The sequence below is a fragment of the Suricata suricatta genome, chromosome 17, assembly GCF_006229205.1.
Source record: "Suricata suricatta isolate VVHF042 chromosome 17, meerkat_22Aug2017_6uvM2_HiC, whole genome shotgun sequence".
Taxonomy (NCBI): Eukaryota; Metazoa; Chordata; class Mammalia; order Carnivora; family Herpestidae; genus Suricata; species Suricata suricatta.
This window is the reverse complement of record NC_043716.1, coordinates 12961081-12969958: the sequence shown is the minus strand read 5'-3', so window position 1 is coordinate 12969958 and position 8878 is coordinate 12961081. Positions and strand designations below refer to the sequence as shown.

At 55.7% G+C, this 8878-nt stretch overlaps 1 protein-coding gene across 1 annotated transcript in view; it reads left to right on the top strand.

The window, feature by feature from the left end:
* Positions 1-34: 34 nt before the first annotated feature.
* RAP1GAP2 (RAP1 GTPase activating protein 2) overlaps positions 35-8878 on the top strand; it is a 199338-nt gene continuing 190494 nt past the window's right edge. Inside the window, exon 1 of the mRNA XM_029927518.1 lies at positions 35-143. The gene's annotated coding sequence lies outside the window, so the exon portion shown is untranslated. The remainder of the gene's footprint in view (positions 144-8878) is intronic.

The window sequence follows — 8878 nt, the reverse complement described above, 5'->3', positions numbered from 1 at the left end:
GCCGCCGGGAGGGGGCTCGGGTCCGGATGGAGACGGGAGGACGCCGCCGTCGCGGGCGCACGGGCGGGGTGAGCCGCCGCCGCTGACTGTTGACATTCGGTCCACGTCGAGGAGCGAGCGCTGGGCGCCGTGCGTCGGAGAAGGTCAGTGGGTCCGGGGCTGGGTGGCGATTCTGTGCATTAACAGCCTGGATCGGGGCGCGAGTCCCGGGTGTGACTGAACACGGAATCGCGGTGTACGTTGTGAGTGTAAATGCGTGTGTTCGCAGGGAGAAAGGCAGCCCGTACATGTGTGAGCTCTGTGCTGAGATTCCACAGGGCATTTAAGCGTAGCGGACTGTGCCGGGGAGATGGGGTGACTGTCCTCGCAATCCATGCGGGTGGGGCATTGCGCACACACATGTAGCAGGGCGTGTGCGTGCGTGAGTGAGAGGTTGCTCAGCCCCTGTCAAAGTCTCTGGCTAGAGAAGCTGACCGCGGTGGAGGTCGGAGGTGAGTGTTTACAGGTGGTGGGAGAAGGAAACAGGAGAAACCCCAGGAGGACCCTGTAACTAGGCTAGGTTGGTTGGTTGGTTGGTTTTGCCGAAGGGCCATAAACCCCACCCCATCCTCACTCTAACCTGTGCCTGTTGCGGAGAGGGGAGCTAGGATGGTGGGGTGCTGGCTGAGAGGCCTTAATGGACCCCCCCCCACCTCCCTCCCGCTCCGGGGGGGCCAGCCACCAGCCTGCTGCTCATTTCTGGAGGCCCTGGGTGAGAGAGTGTGGGGGGATCAGCCTTGGGTGGGGTTCCCGGGCAGGTGTGCGTTCAGGGGACCTCAGGACTGGGTAGCGTCCTCTTGGCTTTGCCACCACCAGATACTGCGTGTGTGGACCTGGGAGCTGGTTGGGGGGACATCCTTCTTTCTCCTCGTCTGCTTCCTGCAGCTCCCTCCACACCCATCTTAACAAACCGAAGGGCATTTACATGCAAGTGGGGTTTGGGCTCTGAATGCCTGGGATCTGCCTCTGTTGAGTGGCCCCCTTCAGAGCAGCCTCCCTGGGGAATAATAGGGTTGTCCTGGGCTGGGCGCCAGGGCTCTTGGGTTCTTTTCATGATTTGTGACCCTGTGGCTGTACGTTAAGCTCCACAGGCCTCAGTTTCCCATGGAGAGGGAAGAACCCCTCCCCCTCCCACCCCTGCTTTTGCTGCAGGATAAGGAGGGCTCAAACAGCTGTGTGGGCGGGGGAGGGATGCTTGGGTAGGGAGGCTGGAAGTGACTCAGGGCATGTGAGGTCCCAGGAGTGATTTCCCCCAGGAGAGTCCCATCACATCTTTGTGACTTGGGTAGAAGTTGGGGGTGGCTCTGCCCTCCCCTCCAAGGAGGAGTGTTGGGTTTTCTGAGTCCAGGGGCGGGGCAGGTTGGCTGTCTGCAGCATCTGGCTGCTCAGGCTTCAGGAAACTACCTCAGGTCCCCTCTCCTTTCCAAGATGTTGAAGAGTTGAGGTGAACTTGGGGGGCCTGCATGGGGACTGGGATGGGGGACTGGAGCTGGAGAGCCACAGAGGCTTCTGGGTAGAGGGAGATGCTAGAAGTGGGGAGCGCCAGGGCACATCTGGCTGGGATTCCTGCTCAATCCAGCGTGTTGAGGCAGGTTTGTGGAGGTGGCTTCAGTGCCAGGGAGATGACCCCCTGCTGCAGGTGTCCTCATGCCCTCTGCTCCCTGTTTCCCATACCCTGCCTGGATCAAGTGTGGCTGAGCGACTGTGGTTCAGAATGACTTCAGCCTTGAGGAAAAGGGCCCCTGGCATGGACGGTGGCAGCAGCAGCCGGGTACGCATAAAGGCTGTGTTGTTACTCAGCCCTGGGTTTGAGTCCCAGCCCCACCACCCTGTGTGTCTTCACCTGTGTTCCTCCAAAGCAGAGGCTGAGAGAAAGGCTTGTGTGTGGTGGTCGATTTGAGAATCGGCCTTGGGGAACAAGGGTGAGGCAAAGGGCGTGAAGGAGAAAAGAGGAAAGCATGGGGTGGATGGCTGGCTGGCTCAGTCCGTGGAGCATGGGGCTCTTGATCTCGGAGTAGTGAGTTCAAGCCCCACACTGGGCATAGTGCTTACTTAAAAAAAAGAAATAGAAAAGGGGAAAGCAGTACAAGGATGCGTTATTTTTATTAGCACCACTCTACCCCGGGCAGTCTCCTGAGGAGCTTTATGGAATGCGTTTCAGAACTCCCCTTTTCGGGAGAGAAATAGGCAAGCGTTCCTCCATCGGCTCTGTTCCCCACTGGCCAGGATGGTTTTGTGGACACTAACTCCCACATGCTTGCAGGCTGCACACGCATGAGGCCCAAGAGGGTTCTCGTGGGCACCCCACGCTGCACCTCAAAGAAGGCCCCACGCGGCGCTGGGGGAAGTTTTGTGGAGCTGGCTGTGGCTGAAGTGGCTGGAGTAAGAAGTGGGCTAGAGGGGGTTGGAGTGGCCCTCTGAGTGTCCAGCACACCGCCCGACTTTGCGCAAGTTACCTAACTTCTCTGAGCTTCAGTTTCCTTGTCAGGGGTTGTGAGTGTTAAATGAGATATTTATGACATGGAACATGGCGATGGGTCCTTAAATGTTTGTTTTGTATAATTGGGAAGACAGCACATTCTGGGTGGCTCAGATATTCATCCCTCAAGTGGAGGAGGAGGGTGGATTAAGTGACTGCTAAAGACGCCCCTCCACCTCTGGCCGTAGAATCTGAGGCTCGAGGGCCAGACATCTGTCCTGGTCAGTTCCTCCTTGAGCTGTGGCCCAGTCTCCCACATCCCCTGGGCTGGCTACTCAGATCTGCCTCTTGCTTGTCTCTGGCAGTGAACAGAGGCGGGGAGAGGGGAATGGTGCTTGAGAGAGGAGTGGCTGGAGGGCGGGCACTGGCATTTGGGGTTGGCAGATGGTTGTGGGCATCGGTCTGGACCCCCCCTCCATCAGTGGGGAGGGAGTTCAGTGCAGGGGGTGGAGGAGGGCAAGAGAAAACGGAGAGTGGGAAGGGAAGGGAGAGTGGTCAAGCATGAGGAGGAACCAGGGCTGTGGGGCAAGGTGGGCAGCCTGGGTGGCTGGAGTGGCAGGGACAGGCTGGGCCTCTGGGAGAGCGATGGGTGACACTGGAGAAGGGACCTCAGTGGTTGAGGATTGGGTGGGGGGTCTAAGGGCGTAAGCCAGGCAGACTTCATGTATCAGAGTGCAGCCTCGAGACTTAGGCTCCTGGTTCTCCCCCTCTCCGGAGCAGCCACCAGCCCCTCCCAGGCCACCTCTTGCTTTGGCAGGGGACATGCTGACTGCAGACACTGGTCCTGTCGAGGTGGCTTCTGCTCAGGCCTGTACCATGGCGGCGCTGGCCTCCCTACCCTCTGCCATCTCTGAGCAATGTGCCACCGCTCATGCATCCGTGGCTCAGGCTGGCAATGCAAAGGCCACCGCGCCTGTCTCTTGCCTGTCGGCAAGGTCACAGCCAGCCTAGGCTGGGAGTGTTCAGCAGCCACTGTCCTCATTTACAGCCATTTCAAAATTCCTCTGACCTCTGCAATTTCAGACTCTTTTTGTTTTTAATAAGTTTAGTAAAAAAGAAAATCAGTAATGTCTATCTACCTCCTCCTTTTTCAAAGAGGAATTCTGAATGGAGACAGATGACACTCTTTTCTGGTCCACACCTCTTTCAGTGCTTTGGTGCTTCCCTAGTGGGAGGTCCTGCCTTTTGTCTGATCTTAGTCAGCCATGCTGCCCTTGGTATTTTTATTTTTTTCTTTGGCTCTGTTTGCCACAACCCTTCGGGGTTTCTGGGTATTTACAAGGGGATTCCTTTCAACCTGTTCAAGATGTAAAGCAGCCATGGGGGCTCCCAAGGCAGATGGGAGGCCAAGGCAAGGCTTGTGCTTTGGGGGGACCTGGCCCACACCGAGATCTTGACTTGCAGCTTGCTCTGAGGGCCAGGTGGTTTCCCACTCCCTACCCTGGGTCAGATCCAGGCTGCCAGTCTCCTTCCTGGATTATGCTGGGTGTGCCAGCTGGGCCCTGCAAGGTCTGGGTCAGCAGATGGCAGCGGGCATGGGCACCTGGCGGACCCTGCCAGTTAGATGACTGGTAGTGAGCAAGAGCCAGAGGGGAGTGCCAGGCAGCCAGGCACAGTGGGCAGTGCCTGTACGTGTGTGCACATCTGTGGAGGGCGTGTGGCTCTGCATCTCTGTACCTATGGGTCCTCTAACTAGTCTCTGCGTGCATTGTTGCTTGCTGGCTGCTGGAGTTCTTGGCTCTGGGTGTGTGTGTTGGCCACCCACTGGGCGCTCTCCAGAGTCCTAAAGCGTGTGCCTGTCTGATGGCAGGTGATACTTGACCCCAGCAGGATTTCCTGGCCCCCCTGGGGCCCCTGAGTCTTCTGTCCTGCCCAGCTCTGCCCTCTCTCCAGGCTTCCTGTCCCTGGCCCTTTCTCCCTCTACCTTGAGGAAGTTGCTTTTTCCCCCCGCTTGCTGTTTGGGTGCCCAATGTCTTTGGGGCAGGGCCTGGGAAGGGATAACCACGGGAGCCTCCAGCCCCATCCTTTGAGCTCTGAGCTCAGGGTGGCAGGTGGGTAAGCCCTGGGTTGAGGGTATGAGTCAGGAATGGCCACAGGGGATGGGGAGAAGCTCGGCTGTGTGTGTCAGCGTGCTTTGGGGAAGTATGTGTGTGCCTCATACACTCGACTGCTCCCTCAGGGGCCTGGGTATCAGTGCAGCCGTGGGAGGGCCACCCCTAACCCCCACTGCCCATGCTCTCTTCCCTGGTAGCTGTGGCTAGCTAGCATAGTTTCCGACAGGGAGCAGAGTGGTCTCTGGGGCTCTGGGCATTCCGCTGGGGACCTTGGCCTCGAGTAATTCCTGTCACCACAGTCATTTATATATATGGAGCCCCTGCGCCAGGCCCCGGACTGCACACTGTACATGTATAGCTTCTGGGCTCCTCAGAACAATACTGTGAGGTGTGTTCTGGAAGCATCCCCATTTTATGAGGCAGTGGAGGCTCGGAGAGGCTGGGTCACTTCCACAAGATCACTCAGCTTGTAAGTAGTGGAGCCAGGATGTAACCCAGGTCTGTTCTCGACCGTTGCTGCCATTCTGTTCACTCTTCACAAAGCTGGACCACCCCATCCTGCTGTTTCCCCTTCAGGGAGGCTGTCCCAGATCACGCTCTCCAGACAGGGCTGCCCACCCACCTGGTCCCAGTTGGATCATGTCAAGCTGTCATAAATACCTGGGGAAAGTTATCCCTCTTTTATTTTTCACCTCCTCCCTCCCAGTCCCCCCAGAGCAGGGGTCGGGTTCACCCAAGTGTCCTCAGCACTAGCAGAGAGCCTGGAACGCAGTAGGGATGTAAATTGCTCTCCGGACACGAGTTCCATGGTGTGTGTGTGGGGGGGGGTGAGGTGAGGGGTGGGGGCGTGGTTTCCCACACATGTAACCAAACAGTTTTTGGGCACCAATGGTGTGTCTGAGAATGCATCTCAATTCTGACGCGAGCTGCCTGGAGACAGTATGATTCCACCGGTGAGGGTTCAGTGAGACAAGGTACTAGTCCCAAGCCCAGGTCGTTGCCTCCACTTCTGACTGGCGATCGGAGGTTCCCAGGACCTCCTCCTCCAGTTCGGACAATTTGCTAGAGCAGCTCACCACACTCTGAGAAACCTTTTACTGACTGGATCACTGGCTTATCATGAAAGGATGTCACTCAGGAACAGGCAGATGGAAGAGGTGTGTGGGGAGAGGGCGGAGGCCTGTGCTCTCTCGGAGAGCGCCACTGTCCCCATTCTCCATGGGTCCCCCAGCCTGGAAACGCTCCCCACCCGGTCCTGTGTTTTTATGGAGGCTTCATTACATAGCCCAAATGATTAAATCATTAGCCCTTGGCGACGGAATCAACCCCAGCCTCTCTCCTCTTTTGGGAGGTCTGAGGGAGAGTTCTAGCCTTCTGATCACCTGATTGGTTCTCTTGGCAACTGGCCTCCAACCCTTGGTGCTTCTAAAAGTCACCTCATTCACATAACAAGACACCTTTATGGGGGCTCCGCACTTCTGAAACTCTCAGGGTTTGGGGAGCTGTGAGCCAGGAGCTGTAGACGAAGATGAAGACGGAATATACCTTTCTCATGAATCACAGGATCCCAGGGTGCAGTAAACAAGCACTGAATGAGTGAGTGAGTGATTGAATGAATGACTGTATGAAGAGATGTCTGACCGAAGGCCCAAGCCGCAGCCCCTCCTCTGTTGCAGTCAGAGACCGATGCACTGTGGCCAGGGGCGCAGGCCTGGAGCCAGCTCGCTGGTTCCAGTTCTGGCTCTACCACCGTTCTGGGTGTTTTTACTGTGTGACAAACTGCTCAGAAACTTATGGCTTAAAACAGTGGTGACATTTATTTTGCTCAGGAATCTGCCGTTTGGACAGGGCCCGGCAGGGATACTTCTGTCTTTAGTCATCCGCTGGGGTGACTCGGAGGCGAGGGGCTGGCATGGTCTGAAGGCTCAGTGGCTCACGTCTGGCATTTAATGCCGGCTGTTGGCTTGAGGACTCGGTCCCTCACCACATGGCCCTCTCTCTTTGCTCGTCTTCTTGTCACGCAGGCCGTCTTCCTGTGTGCTAGTTTGGGCTTCCTCATGGCATGGTGGCTGGGGTAAGGGCAAGGACCCCCAGAGAGAGCCAGCAGAAGCTATTTTACCTTTTCTTATCTAGCTCTGGGAAGATGCACATTGCCTCAGTCACAGATCCACCCAGATCCAGGAGGGAGCGAAGGTTCCACCTCTGAACAGAGGGGTGTCAGCGTCACCTGGTAACAAGAGCATGTGGGGCGCGGGGCATACTGGGGGATGGTGTGGCTATCTTTGTTAAATATAATCCGTCTGCCACTGTTCCTTCCTTGGAGCATGACCTTGGGCAAATTACTTAGCGTCTCGGTGCCCCAATTTTTCCATCTGTAAATTGGAAATGTACTTCACTGGGTTATTCCTGTAGCACGAGTGTAGTCCCGCCTACAGATCCGGAGGCCTCAGGTGAGGCGTTGTTACCCTGGTTTTCACCAAACCTGATCCAGCTCGAGTTTCCCACCTACTTGCATGTAATACAGGAGGCACCTCACTGTTACGAGCCCTTTTGAGGGTGGGCCTAGTAGTGGGAAAGAAAGAGGGGATCTTGAATCGAGTGTCTCCATTTATTATGTCATTGTACGTTAGTCCTGTTCCCTTCAAAGGTGCAAGGGACAAGTTTTGATGGAGATGTAAGAAGGCTGGGACCCCAACAGATTTCTCTGTGCCTGAAGGCACCCCACCAGGGCCCCCATCTTTATTCAGGGGAGTCATGAGAGATGAATCATGAACATGTTGGGTTTGAGCTGTAGGGCTTTTTATTTTTTCTCCTTTTTAAAAAAAATGTTTATTTTATTTTTGAGAGACAGAGACAGAATGTGAGCTACGGAGGGGCAGAGAGAGAGGGAGACAAAGAATCCAAAGCAGATGTCAGGCTCTGTGCTCACAGCTCAGAGCCTGACACGGGGCTCAAACCCACCAACTGCTAGATCGTGACCTGAGCACAAGTCAGATGCTCAACTGACTGAGCCACCCAGGTGCCCTGAGCTGCAGGGCTTAAAGAAAAAGTGTTAGAGGGAGCTCCTTGCCTCTGCTCTGTCCTCCCAACCTGCCTCTACCTTAGTCACTGCTCCTCTGCCGGAAGGACCGCTCCCCAGCACAGCCTGCCAAGCTTTGCTTGTCCTGGCCCAGCTTGGGGCTGCTCCTCGGCTGGGCAGTGGCCGGGCCCAGCCTGGCAGCAGCTCACGCCTAGGGCCACCCTCATTCTGTGTAGGCATGGCAGACTTGTGAAAAGCAGCATCTCTGGTTTGAATTCTGCCACTGCCACCTACCAGCCCCGTGACCTTGGGTAAGTTTCTTACCCTCTCTGTGACTCCATTTCCTCACCGGGATTGAGGACATGGTGGTGGCAAGGATTAAATAAAGGAAAAAGTCTGACATAACTAGTTCATGGAAGATTTTTGAGAAATGAGTGCAGTTATTTGTTACAGATGAAAAAAATGCAGAGGGCATTAGAGGGGCCTCTCCACGGCTATGATTTAATGTCAGAACCAGGGCTGGAGCCCATGGCTGTTGCTTATCTCCTGCAAGACGTAGAATTTCCCCATCCCCTGCCCCCAATCCCTTATGCCAGGGGACAGCATGGCTACCATCCTAGAAATACAAGCAAGATGCTCTCTTTTCTTTTTCATTTTTTAAAAAGGTTTTATTTATTTATTTTGAGAGAGAACGTGAGCAGCAGAGGGGCAGAGAGAACGAGAGAGGGAATCTCAAGCAGGCCCCACGCTGTCAGCACAGGGCCTGATGTGGGGCTTCAACTCATAAACCATAAAGTCATGACCTGAGCCAAAGTCAAGAGTTAGACACAACCCACTGAGCCACCGGGGCGCCCCAAGATGCTCCCTTTTCTTCCTTGTAGTACCCAACGTTGCCTGCAGAGGGTGCTGATGCCCACATTCCAGCCCAGTCCGGAGAGGCTCTCCAGTAGTCGGGCAGGGTTGGGAGTGACCCCGCTGGATGGAGCAGAGAAGAGAACTGGCTATGTCATCTCCTTTAGCCAGCTCCTAGTGCCCCAGAGTTCTACAGAAAGCTCCAGGGCCACCCAGCGTCATGGGAGCGCTGTAGTGGACTTCCTGCCAGCGTTTCTAATTGGGCCGGAGCCATCAGGGGACTTTGTTAAACATGAGAGTTCCGGGCCCCACCTCAGAACGACGGACTGAGTTATGGCAGTCGCACTGGCTAACACATCCATATGTCTGTGCCAGGCAGTCCTCTGAAGGCTTCATGTCTGTCCTCTGAGGTCGGTACTATTATTATCCCCATCT